This window comes from Eptesicus fuscus, chromosome 18, assembly GCF_027574615.1.
Source record: "Eptesicus fuscus isolate TK198812 chromosome 18, DD_ASM_mEF_20220401, whole genome shotgun sequence".
Lineage (NCBI taxonomy): Eukaryota > Metazoa > Chordata > Mammalia > Chiroptera > Vespertilionidae > Eptesicus > Eptesicus fuscus.
In genome coordinates, this window is record NC_072490.1 from 47,347,215 (window position 1) to 47,361,731 (window position 14,517).

General features: G+C 42.5%; 1 protein-coding gene across 1 annotated transcript in view; it reads right to left on the reverse strand.

Moving 5' to 3' along the window:
* The window catches only part of FHIT (fragile histidine triad diadenosine triphosphatase), a 1,079,335-nt gene that overhangs the window by 173,801 nt on the left and 891,017 nt on the right, over positions 1–14,517 (reverse strand). The gene's annotated exons all lie outside the window — the stretch shown is intronic.

A 14,517-nucleotide genomic window follows, 5' to 3' on the forward strand; every position in this document is an offset into this window, starting at 1 on the left:
AATGACAGCATGTCTTCAAAGGTGACCACAGCGCCTCTGAAACTGACAGGAAATAAGAATTGGCTAAAACAGAGAACTGCATAAGTAAAGAGCAAATGAGGGGAAGTAGGTTGGAATATGGGCCAGATTACAGAATCTGGGCTTCAAATAATAAGCATAATATTTAAATAATTCTTATTTATTAAGTTTTAATTATTTAATAACGATTTAAATAATTCTTATTTATTAAACTTTTAATTATGATGATAAGGAGGTGGTGTGCTTGGCATTTATCTCCTTTAATCTCTAAATAAACCTGGAGGTGAAGGCCCCACAGGAAGTGTAGGGTCAGCACACAAAGCCAGGTGGTCTGATTCCTGCCCCAGCCTTTTTCATCAGCACATACACGGACTGTATGATGTTAATCTTTCAAAGAGCCCATTTCTTTAGCCTGCAAAAGTACCCAGGTAATATACATAGCAATGCAATTATGCAGAGATTGTGACTCAAGGCACACAGCACATTGAATTCAATATATTCTTCAAGGCTAAACTGCCATTTGAAAATTTTACTTTCCAAATAGCCTCTATTGTACCTCGGCTGAAGCTAAACCTCATTCCTGTCCTTGAGCTGTGTTCACGTGTTTATTACAACCCGTGGGGAGGAAAGTGACAATGAAAAGCCTAAATGTGGAGAGGCAGACAAAGAATCAAGCCTCCTCAGTCCCTGATCACGCCCGCCCCTCCTAGATTACTGTGGTCAGGCCTACGCCACGAAGGGCCTCTGGCGGAGGTGAGATGAAGTGTCCCTGTGGCTTTGCGCACAAGGAGGAGAGATGCTATGCTGCTCAAGGGAAGCCAGGGAACAGGGTGGTCCAAAGTGAACAAAGCAGAGAGCTTCGCATCAGCCCCTCAACACACAGTCCCCACACAGTGACATGTTTTGCCAGAATATTCTCCAGACATGGATTCCTTGGCAACTGAGATGAGTGTATACTTAACTCATGAAGACTATGTGAGCATAGGAGATAGGGAGAAAAGCAAACAGGGACAAGTAAACCAAAAATTTCCCATGGAACCAAATTCTTAGGAGAAAGCAGGGCAGGCCAGGCCCAGGGTGAAGTTTTTGAAGTCATGGCTGGTAGATTTAAAGCAATCCCAGGAGAAAAAGCCTTCAGTCTTTACTTCCAAACCTGCTGGTATCCTTCCCTCCCTCCCTCCTTTCCATTCATCTGTCATCTAATAGTCAGGTATCAGATCAGAGTTCTGTAGCCAAACTGCCTAATGCAAACCCTGGACCCAGCACTCACCAGCTGTGGCCCTGCCTCCTAAGGCCTGTATCTCAGTATCCTCATCTATGATGGGGATTATTGCAGTTTCTATCTCACAGAGTTGTTAAGAGGATCAGAGCTGCTAAGCATGTACTTATTATGCTGCTTAGCACATAGGCAGGACTCAACATGTAGCTGCAGTAGCATCATATTCCTGGATGGTTCCCACACCAGCAGGAAAGAGATTTAAGAGGCTCCTTGAACGGCGCCTGGTCCAAGTTTCTCCGCTGCTCCGGCTTATTTCTGTTGCTTTGACTAGTGGTTCTCGACCTGAACATGCACCTGGGTCTGGATGAAACAAAGACCACCGGCCCCCCACATCTGCATTTCTACCCAGCTCCCAGTGATGCCAGTATTGCTGGTCCAGGACTGTACTTTGAAAACCACTGGTTCCTGAACCCCTCTCCTGCCAAATGTGCTAATTGGGCACCAAGATCGCACTGCTTTGCTTGCCCTATTGCATTATTCGAGACCCAGGACTGAATGCTTCCCTGGCTTCCTATACTCCAGCCATCTTCTGTGACATACAGCTGGCTTTGAACTTACAGTAGGGAAACCTCCCGGGACCAGGCCCCTCCATGCCTTCTTATATGTACCTTGCTCTCCTGGGTTTAGAGTTCAGGGCTATTTCTATGGGCTGTTACCACCCAGTCCTGGAAGTGCCACTCTTGGGCACTGGTAACATTTGAAATTCACTGTGACACTGATGACAGGAAACAGTTTACTGTACAGGTAATTTCTCTCAAGGGCATAGATCTCAACCCAGCCAAATGTCTTGACATAAATTCTTAAGTGACAGACTGATCTCAAGATCCTGACAACCCACTCCACTTCCCAGAAAAGAGAAATCATGATTAAAACACGATAAAGCCAGCTCACAATCTCACTGTTGTGAAGGAATACATTGCCAAGGCCTTCGGATAGACTATCATTTTGATAAAAACCCTATGAACAGCACAGATAGGGATTCGACATAACCTATTCTTAATGAGTTCATATTGATACCGATGTAATTACTCCAGTTATTAATTAATTAACAGGAAAGGAGCAAAGAGAAGGCCAGATAATATAGGCAGGCCATTTGCACAGCTTTGCCAGAAAGCTGCAGTTTAACACTCTCCAGGCCTGTTCCCCACAGATCTCTGGAGAAAGGGACTGGACAATAGATGCATGCCCAGTAAGGTCTGAATGATGTGGGGAAGGTGATTAGCTGTCAATCATACCTGGGAGCATGTCTTTGACCAGAATAGGCATGGCCACTGCAAGGGTGTGAAATCTGAAATACATAAGCTCCTGAACAAAGGTATTCCCTCCTCTTGGCCCTCTTGTGCTCCTGGCTCTCATTTTGCAGGTGGTGCACTCCCCTGCATTCATCCACATGCCCCACAGCCATGTGGCCGCACACAATGGACTGATGGACTGGAATTAGCATGCTGCTGTACTGGACTCAACTCCACCATGGAACAGAAACTTTGGACACTGGCTTTGCTTTTAACTCTGCTTAACCCTAGCTGCACCTTTTCCAGGACTGGCTTAAGGGAAATGGGACTTTGCAAACAGAGAGAGATAACTCTACACAAATAAAAATAACTTATTCTCCCATGAGAGTCTTAGAAAATTCTTTTTCTCAAGATATTATAAGAAACCCACTCCCACTAGCAACAGAGAAATTCTACCCGTGCAATTCTATGATAACAATATTGTGCCTTAGTGATCACAACTTAATTTCTAAGTGCTAACAAAGCCTCCTATTAATACAACACTACAAAATTTTGCTAGACTTTACTTTTTTTACTAGGTTTTAAAAATTGCTAGGGTCTCAAGCAGTTTAGCTGCTTGAGTTGAAAAAATATTTTAAAAAATTCATGATACCTTCCATACTAAAAAGTTTTCATGGTCAAATAAATTTTACAATGTTGATGAGCATATTAAAGTATCTGAGAGGAGTAGATGAAAGAGAAAAGTTCGCTCAGGAGAGTACTCAGTGGTTGAGTGTGGACCTATGAACCAGGAGGTCATTGTTCAATTCCCAGTCAGGGCACATGCCCGGGCTGTGGGCTCAGTCCCCAGTGGAGGCACGCAGGAGGCAGCTGATCAATGATTCTCTCTCATCATTGATGTTTCTATCTCTCTGCTGGAAGCTATCCATTGTCTACACTATCAGAAAAGTGCAAATAAGGAACCCAGAAGGCTGATGGACCTTGAGCTTTGGCAAGGGTTAAAAGCTATGCACCGATTGTTCTGTCAAGACAATGGTGGCTCAAGCAATTTCCTGACCTAATAGGCTCAAAGTAAATCTTTACTAATATTTACTGACCTTTAAGATAGTCTGTCTGCTACCGGAATTGCCTGCCTGACTAAGGGCAATATGTGTATCTAAAATTGAATAAAAAGCTGGCAGGGCCTGGGCACCAGTGAAGCCCTTCCACTAGAGTTGGGCTCTTCACCTGGCCCCCTGTGATTTCCAAATTCATATTTCTTGTCTAGTCTCGTCATTTGTGCACGGCCCTTCTCCAGGTTCTGAACCCTGGCCGCGCAGGTCGCGGCTGTCACATCTTTCACATCTCTCCCTCTTCCTTCCTCTCTAAAATCAATAAAAATATATTTTTTAAAAGATAAAGTTAAGTTTGTTCTATTAGCAATCTAGAAACTTACTTATGGAACCTGCTCTTTATTCACATAGCATCCACTTACTTTTTTCTAATACACTTATTTATACAAAAATATTTATTTCTAGTCTAGTAACCAGAGATATAGTGATGAATAAGACAGACCCCATAAGGCTACAACTCAATGGGCAGTGAAGAAAAGAAACAATTGTATAAATAAATATATGATTTAATTTTAGGTGGAAATAAGTGTCATGAAGAAAAACAGCGGGCAGAGCTAAAAATTCAGAATTGAGACACTTCACCATTTGTACTTTGGGAAGAGAAAAAGTAGGATTCATGTTAAGGGTACAGTGGGGAAGGAGGCAAATAAAAAGAGGGTAAGTTTAAAGGCTGAGAAAAGAATGTTAAGAGGAAGAATTTTAATCAACAGTGCCACCATTGCTGAAAGCTAGCTGAAAAGCACATGAAAGATGCTCACCAACATTAATCATTAATGAAATGCAGATCAAAACCACATTGAGATATCATTTTACACTCACTAGGATGACTATTAAAAAAAACCACACAAGACAGTAAGTGCTGGCGAGGATGTGGAGACTAGAACCTTCATACATTGCTGGTGGAGACGTAAAATGGTGCTGCTGTTTTGAAAAATGGTTTAGTAGCCCCTGAAAAAGTTAAACATACAGTGACTATATGACTCAGAATTCCATTGTAAGGATGTATGCAACAGATATGAAAATATACGTCCACAGAAAAACTTGTACATGAATATTTATAGCAGCATTATTCATAATACCCCAACAAGGGAAACAATCCAAGTGTCCATCAATAATGAATAGAAAAATAAAGTGTGGTATAACCAGACAACGTGATTTGGCCTTAAAAAAGAACAAAGTACTGCTGAGCGAAAGAATTATACTTTCTGCATTATGCTAAGTGAAAGAAGCCAGACACAAGAGGCCAGATATTGTATGATTCCATTTATATGAAATGTCCAGAACAGACAAATTCATAGAGACAGGATGTAGATTAGCAGTTGCCGGGGGGAATGGGGAGTGACTGCTAATGGGCACAAGGTTTCTTTTGGAGGTGATGAATATATTCTAGAATTAGTGGTGATGGTTGCAAATTTTTATGAATACACAAAACATGGAATTGTACACTTAACAGAAGTAAATTTATGTTATATGAATTTTATCTCAATAAAGCTGTTATTTAAAAAAAACCTGATGTGGATTTAAGAGAGAGTGGGAGATGAAGAAAGGGAGATAAATAAGCAGAGACAACTTTTCCAAGGAGTTTTGCAAAGAAATCTATAAGAGCAGCTGCAGAGGAGGGAGAAAATCACTCTAGAAAACACTGGTTTAAGGTTCCTGGAGCCACTAGTTTCTCCAATTATTATTATCATCATTAGTAGTGGTAACTGTTGTTATTAACATTTATTGAAATCAGTCCCTGGGCTGACTGACATCACTATTTCAACTAACCCTTACAATACTCCCAAGAGACAATTAATAAATGCACAACCAAAGAGGTTAAGTGACTTGCCCAAGTTCCTTCAAGGAGTGACCAAGAGCTGAAATCTGAACCGAGTCTGTCATTAGACACGAGGATATTTGCTCTTGACCAAATGACACCATCTCTCAGGAGGCCACCTTCTTCTCCCCATTCCAAATATGACACCTCCACGCTGGTCTCTTGATGCCTCTCCCAAGCTCCAGGATTTCTCAATAATGTCTCTGATCACATCCGTTAAGTCCTTTCAGGATCATGGGATAGGGGCTTGCCTTTGCCTAGGGTCTTGAATTCACTTAGGGCAAGGGTGTTATCATCCAAGTTCCATTTCCACCTCACTGCTTCCTAGTTGAAAGCCACACCCAAAATATTATATGAGTAACAAAGTTATTCAATGTCAAGACTTCCCCCCCCATTTATTATTAATTTTTTTGAATTCACACCAAGTAATAGATTCACCCTTTCTTGTCCCACCTGCTTGAGCAAATCTCAGCCTTAAAAGCCCTGTTACCTCTAGGTTTTTATCCACTGGTAGGAGCTGAGCTTTAATCCCACCGAAGACATTTTCACAGACCCTGCCTCCTTTGTGCCACCTGTTCTTCTCCCTCCATCCTTTTGAACACATCTATTCTATCCCATACTCACCTGAGGATGATCAGTTTAAAAAAATAGTGATGTTGCTGTCTTCATCTTTATTAGAATATATTGCAATTCAATGAGAGGGGATAAAATCCTGGTGGGGAAAGGGCAGGGGAGGCTAGAGAGCTACACTGCTCATAACTAGTGTCCTGCAACCTCCACCAGCTGGCCCAGCCCGAAGCTCTCTCCCTCAGATCTGCAATGAGCAATGACAGAAGGTCAACCTGATTCTTAAGAACAACAAACACACTGCTGTGGTAGGCAGACAATGAACCCCTGCAATAGGTCCACATCCTAATCCACACTGGTGAATAGGTTAGGTTCCACGGAAAAGGAAAAATAAGGTTGCAGATTGAGTGAGGTTGCTACTTGGCTGCCCTTAAAAATAGAGACAGCCCTAATCAGTTTGACTCAGTGGATAGAGTGTCAGCCTGTGGACTGAAGGGTCACAGGTTCAATTCTTGGTTGTGGGCTCCATCCCCAGTGGGGAGCGTGCGGGAGGCAGCTGATCAATGTTTCTCTCTCATCAATGTTTCTTGCTCTCTATCCCTCTCCCTTCCTCTCTGTAAAACCAATAAAAAATATATTTAAAAAAAGAGAGAGACAGTCTGAATGACCCTGGGTTACCCAGCTGAGCCCAATGTAAGCACAAGATCCTTAGAAGTGGAAGGAGGTGAACCAAGTCAAACTTTTAAAACTCTGTGCTTCAAAGGATACCATTAAAAAAAAGGAAAAGGGAGAAAAGTTTTGCAAATCATACATCTGGTAAGGTACTTGTATCTAGGACATATAAGAAACTATTTCAACTCAATAATAAAAAGACAAAAAACTAACTAAAAATAGGCAAAGGATGAATAGAAATTTCTCCAAAGAAGATGCATCAATGGCCAATAAGCACATGATCCAGTTAGAACATTTTCCCACAAGAACTTCCTAAGACTGCCTCCCTCCCTTCCTTTATTCTTTGCCCCCACCCCAAGCCCACCCATAGAGGCAGATGAGAATACTTAGAATCCGCAGAAATGAGATCTCACAGCATAGAGCACACTACTAGTTAGGGGGGGAGCATAAAATTTATTGTCCAAAGTGAAATTTTGAGTGAAAGGAGGCACTGTTTATAACTGCCCTGGCCCCTTTATGACTGTAAGCCTAAATCTGGGCTGGTCCAAATAAACAAAGACATATGGTCATCCAAAATAATAGTTATTTAATTGGAAAGTATGATAGCATAACAAAGACAGGATTTGACATCCTCTTAACCTGGCTCAGAATCTCAGCTCTGCCACTTCGACCCAGTTTGTTGACCTTGAGCAATTTACTCAATCTCAGTAAGCTTCAGTTTCCTCAATTAGGAAAATGGAGACAGTAATTGTTCCCACTTCTTAGAGTTTTGGTGAGGATGTGGTAATACTTATATATGTACAGTTACTAGCACAAAATGTTCTTATATAAATGGTAGCTAATGTTGTAATTGAGACTCACTTAAAATGAGTACTACAAATGTGTAAGTAAAGCTTTTTTACCTTATGAGAGAGAAATAATTAAATGATATGTCAATGTTCTCCCAAGAAATCTCTCTAACAACTACTAAAACAGCCCACATCACTCTAGACACCAGGCCAGCCTCATTCATACTGTTCGACTGACAGCCTCAGAGCAGTGGGTGATGCATCGATGTCCATGTCTTTGTTACCAGATTACATGGTTAAGTTGCTAGTATGGGAGTAAAGGACCCGGGGACTTCCTTTTGAGACAGTAAGTGGTTCTGTGTGGTGGAAACAGGATGTTCTGCCCTTTGCATCAGGGAGGAGTGGGAGGTGGACACCAAAAATCTATAGTAATTCGAGTTAGACTCTACTGAAGGAGTACAAACTAGAGGCAAGATAATGGGAGGGGAGACTGTTAATTCTTCATGCCCAGATGTTTCTCTCCACCTGGCAGTAACGCTACCCCCATTCGTCCCTCTAATTCACTTAGTCAAGGCAAGGAGAAGAAGCCACTTGAAATGTAATTGTCTCTCGCTGTTCCTGGTGGGTCTATTACACAAACAGTAAGGAGATTTCTCATTTCGGTCTGTTTACTGCAGCAGGATTTTAAAAAGGAAGTGGAGAAGGAGGAGAAGTTCTCTCAGCACCTGCTCTCTTAATTGACAGTGATTTTTCTCGCTCCCCAAAGCGAATGGTTTTTTTTAACAAAATGGGTACATTCTCATAAGCAACATCAGCATCCTACAAACACATCGTTAAAACAGGGAAGATGATGGCACCATGACAACAGCTCCATTTCCTGCTGGGCTGAGCAGCCCGCGTGCCATCCACCTTTTATCTTTCTGCTCATTTGCAATGAGTGCTTCCTTTACAAAGACAAATGACAGAAAAGGTGAGCTTTCTCCTGTGTGTCCATTTTGAATTTGTGAGCAAAAGGTGAAGAAGTTGATCTCCCTTTTCACTGTTCTTTTGTTCTGAATTTCACTGGAAGAGTTCCTTAGAACAAAGAAAACAAAAATAATCTCTACTGGGTTTGCCCAAAGCCTATCAGAGTATCTAACTCGATCCAGGACTTTGGGACAAGAATGAGCTCCTCTGCGGCTTGCAGTGCGGAAGGAGGGGAAATTGATTGGCAAAGATGCGTTGACACTCGCTCCTGTTTTTTCAGTTCCCGGGGCTTCTCCTCTACTGGAGGAGACACTGAAGAACCTGCCAATTATTTCCACCTTGTGAGCTGAAAGCTGAAAGGAACAGACACGCCCCCGGCTCTCTGAGTTCAGTGACACTTGAACAGCATCAGATTCCATCATCTTGCTGTCCTTTGACTTAAAAAGACCTTAATTTTTAGAAAATTTGAAATTTAAAGCTGTCTGGTTGCTAAAATCTCCTTTAAACTCATACTGTAGTTTGGAGCCATACATCATCGAGGCTGCGATGCTTAGCTGATTTACTGCTCCCATATATCACAGGAGCACCATCCCTCTCCTGATGTGTTGTTATAACTCACAACTGGCTGAAAAACCCAACTGTGAGCCATAGAATGCTCAGGGTCCCCACAAATCCTGGAGGTGTTTTTGGAAACTAAATTAGTTTTTTACCACCACCACCACCCCTACCCCCCCGTCAAAGTATCTCAACTTGCCTGGAGCAGTCGGAGCCCATGGAAAGCAGTTTCCTGTTTCATGAAGGGCGCACCAGCTGCCTCAGCACTGCTGACATCCTACAGGACGGGGCTCACTGACAAGGTAGTTGGAGACCACCAGATGCCTGTGCCTTTGGACAGATTACTAATTCTGTCCTGAGTTGGTTGTGTCAAGGTGTTCAAGGCCCTGTGAGCAGCAGTACTTTCAGTGACATTTATTTCAAACCTAAGTACCTGGCAGCGTTCTCACACTGACCCTAATCCGAGTAACAGAAGGTGAGGCCTTCCCAACCAAGTAAGGCAGAATTCAGTCATGAAGGAAACACAGGCCTTGGGGTTGGTGATGATCCAGAGTAGAATATATTTAGCAAGGCTCACTGCAGAGCCAAGCTTTCTGGCTCAGAGAAGAAGCAGGTTGTTAGACATAGATTCAGACTAGAAATATACACTGTCTTGAAATACAATAATTGCTAGAATTTACTCAATACTTACAATACGCCAGCATTGGCATAAATACTTTAGCTACGTTTTTCATGTAATTCTCACAATAATATCAGGCTTTAGGATACTGGTACTATCTCCACTGGAAAGATGAGGCAAGATGAGAGAAGTTGTAGATGAAGAAACAGAGGCATAGGGAGGCGGAGTGAGTGGTTTGCTGGATTCCAGAACCCAGGTATGGCACTAGCAGCCTAGCAGAGTATAAGCCTACGGTCCCCCACACTACTCACCCTTAGTATATTAAGCACTTCTGTAAGAGAGGCCCAGGAGAGAACAACTTTCTTACAAATTTGAGAATCAATCTGGTATAAATATTCTATATTATCTTTTAGTTAATGATTGACATTCAGTGACATAACAGCTTCAAGCTCTTAAAACTGTTCAGCAAAAGAGAATTTGTAATAATTTCCCTTTAAAAAATTGACAAACTCAAGCAAGGCCTTATAAAATTATAATAAATCTCTTACACGACCATTCCTGCTGTGTTGGGTTGTACTCATGCAACAAGATAGGTGGAGCCCCAGGTAGACCATTCGGGATCAAGAGTCCACCTGTTCAGCCCCACACGCAGGAGAGGTCAGAGGTTTGGAACTAGCTCTATTTGCTGCTGTGCAGGGACAGCACCATAGAGACACCTCCAGTAAAATGACTTTCAAAAGATGCAAAGAATGTTTTAGGATTTGTCGAACCTGCATTTCATCAGCCATTGTTCCAGTCGCTGTGTTGACAGTACATATTCTTGGTAAGAAAAGTTAAAAAGTGTTCTTCCCTTGTAGAGTTCCCTTCCCTTTGCTTCTTTCCCACTTCCCCTCGGTTTTTCTGAGTGAGTTCAAATGCCACCTCCTCTGTATAACCTTCAGACTCTCCAGACTTCAGGCTCTCTGATTCTTTGTGTGTATCTCAATTACGCCATTTTCCTCATAAAGCATCAATAATTATAGGTTTCTCTTTCATTAGTCCTGAACTCTGGGCTATTCCTTACTCTACCTGTCTCATTATTTCCTCCCATCACTCCAAGTTTCTAGCTTAGATGACATATCATGTAAATGCTGGATGGATGGATGGATGGATGGATGGATGGATGGATGGATGGATGAATAGATGGATAAATGGATGGCTGAATAGATGGGTAGATGGATAGATGGACGGCTGAGTAGATGGGTGGATGGATGGATGAATATATGTGTGGGTGGATGGGTGGATGGGTGGGTAGATAGGTGAATGGATGGGTAGATGGATGGATGGATGGATGGGTGGGTGGGTGGGTGGGTGGGTGGGTGGATGGGTGGGTGGATGACTCAAGGGTTTTTAATTTGCTAGATTGCTATAAAGTAAGGACAAAGAAGCCTCATATGCACAGTTTCTCTTAGCTACTCTTTTCTCTCTCTTGCGAATTCTTGCAAATACAAGGACGTGGCCTATGCTGAGCCATTATGATCAAACCTTTCTTCCCCACTGAAAAGTATCTTTTTACCAACATGTAAGTTTTAAGGTCTTGTCTTTCCAGCTTCATGTAAGTCCTTTTTAAAAGCTGGTCAAGTATGCTAGGCAAATATCTCATCCTGAAAACCATCGACATCACAGAGACTGCCAAGGGGACTTATTCTTTGCTCAGCATTAACTTTAATAAAAGTCACTGCAGTTCTCTCTCATGAGAGAAGAAACCCACCCTTTCTTTGGGTAGCTTCTGACCTTCATAAATTACTTCCCCGATTTCTCTTTGCTAAAAAGACTATCTAGAATGTGTATTTTTAATTTACACATCATATCAGAACATTAATCTGCAGAGGTATTCCCTCTGGGTCTTTCTGTTGGTAGACAATAAAGGTTCTGGATGCAAATGAAGCAATGATGGCATTTTTCCTTGTCTTACTCATTTTTGTGACAAATGCATATTACTTTACTGTTTGCCCTACTCATAATTATAGTTCTTTAATTTATGTATCAATAAAATGGATAAAAACAAACATTTACTGCTCCATGAATAAACATTCAAATGAAGCTTCCGATGGAGGTTACATGTTCTGAGCAGCTCTGTGGCTTCCAGAAACCTCGCCCCCGACTTAATGAGCATCATTTCCATAATCTGTGCATTATTGGTTAAGCCTCCCTTTAGGAATATGTTACAAAGCGCAAAAAAAAAAAAAAAAAAAAAGTGAAATATTATCAGTCCAAAAGGGGGGAAATGTTAAGGGGATTAGCAACTTGTCCTGTTAAAGGGACAAGACCAGCTTTCATGTCCCTCCGGAGACAATGACACAGTAATTATGGAGACGGCGCCTCCTAGTTATCTCACTAGCCGAGTGCTTCACTACTCCAGTTTTCACCTTTAATATCGGGTTTAAATAAAAGTAATGAGAAACCCAGAAAGGTCAGGCATGAAGGCCAAGCTTGTGCTGGTTCCCTTTTCAGTGCTAACAAAGAGCCAGGCAGTAGACCTATGAGTTCGGGGAGGTCAGGATACCCCACAATAGACACTCCTGCACGTGGAGACAGACACATGATTTGAGTATCAAACAGTCACCCCGAGGTCACTGAATCCAGACAAGATCCTAAGCTGGGCTTCAGGCTGATTCTGTCACACATGATCTTCAGTGGGAGTTATTTGTTAGGGAAATGGCTTGATGTAATTTTATGTCATTCTCATTTCAAAAGGTTGATCCATTTCAAATAAATTTGCCAACTGTGTTCCCCGAAGTAGGTGCTTTTAAAAATAACTAAAGCACCATGATCTATTTCTCTTCCCTCTGTCCAACAGCGAAGACCAGGTGGTTTAACTAGACAGGGGAGACGATGCCAGGAGAAATCAAGGGGTGAAGCTCCTTTGCGGTGTGACAGGCTCCAGATCGCAGCCGCTGCCGGCGACGAGGAAACGGGTGGACGTGGCAGCTGTCACTTCATGACATGTCAGTCTGCTTTATCGGTGGGTTGGCACAATTTACTTAAACTTTGTCAGGAGGGAGTCATTCCACTCAGTTAGAAGCTGCATTTCTTTAGTGTGAATAAATATCTCCAGTGTGCTGGGGGCAAGAGACTGCAGGAATCACCATCGGAGCTGCAGCAAACGGCTGGGCGTCCACCATGGGGCTCTCCCCTCCACTCCATGGTCTGCTCTGAGTAATTCACGCCTTGCTTTGACTGTGACTGCAAAATCTCTCAAATGAACATTATCTTCCCCTAACACGAGCTGAATGTAAGATTTTTCACATTCCAATATGGCTATTTTCACGAATGACTTCAACAAAGTAAAATATTCAGCATAAATAGAAGCTAGTGTGATCCAAATTTTATCATATTTCTTTGCTGGATTTTTTTTTTTCACATCCCACTTTTCATTCGGTGCATATGCCTTTTCGTTTTCTAGTGTCCCCGAATTAGAAGGAACTAGGCAGGGCCATATTTTAGAGGGTTATATTTGCCTTCTAACTCAAGTGAGCAGGCATTTATTTTGGAGTCATGCCTTCAGAAACAACATTCTCTTTTCAGATGGTCCAGATCTCAACCTACAGAGCTGTTAAGTGGATCTGTGACTTCCTGCCAGGGCTCTACCCAGATACACTACGGAGAGCATTAACTTCTTAAATGAGATTCTTTTCAAAGTCCTCATTGTGAAATATACCAGAAAAAAACACCCCCATCTCCCTGCAACCCACGAGCACTGATTTGATAGCCCAAGACAGGATAAATGGCTCTGATTAGGCCAATGATCCCAGTTTTATAGGGACCGTCTAAATCACATCTCAGTTTGGGTCTAGAATGATGATGCTGGGAGCATCCAGAGGGCTACATATCATCTCAGCCTGGCTCCCACACAGGGCGCCAGGGAGATTTGTAGGACCCTGTCTGGTGGCTTTGAGGCACAAACAATGAGTACTTCTAAGGCAATAATAATAAAAAGAAAACAGGCAGTGCAGAGAGCCCTGGACCCGTCCCTCACTTTTCTCATAATATACTTTATTTTTCAATGAGACAGAGTGATTCCTTAGGCAGTGCCCAGAAATTAGGTAATATGAGAAGTCGATGATCTTTCTTTGGGTGAGTTCGGTGGATGAGGCCCTGAGATTTATGTGGACTAAACTTTTTTAGTCCAGATTGGAACCCTTGCTAACTTCAGTCCCCATGATTCACCATGGACTGGCCATTAACGGGGACACACTGCATCATGTCACTTAGTCAGAACACTCCTTTATAGAGGAGTGCAGTAGAGTCTTAACAACAGCCCCAGGGGGCCAGGAATCTGAACAAGACCCGGGGTCTCAGGAAAGTTGAGCACAAATGCTCCGGCATGGAGTGAGGCAGGAGTGGCTCTGCAGGAGGTGAGCTCAGGTGGACCATTTATGAGACCTTTCCTATTCCTTTAACCTTCAGAGCTGACTTCAGGTCAAGGAGCCATCCAATGGATGACTATGTATTGTTGCATGTAAAGAAACAAGTGCGCCCTCGCCGGTGTGGCTCAGTGGATAGAGCGTCGGCCTGCGGACTGAAGGGTCCCGGGTTCGATTCCCGGTCAGGGCCCATGCCCGGGTTGTGGGCTCGATCCCCAGTAGTGGGGCGTGCAGGAGGCAGCCGATCAGTGGTTCTCTCTCATCATGGATGTTTCTCTCTCTCTCTCCCTCTCCTTTCCTCTCTGAAATCAATAAAATATATATATATATATATATATATATATATATATATATATATATATATATATATATAAAGAAAAAAAAAAGAAACAAGTGCCTTGTTGGTGTTGGCGTAGGATATTGCTGGGCCCTGGCTACTGCCAGTGTCGGCTTTATTTGTATGATAAACCAACAATCCATCTTT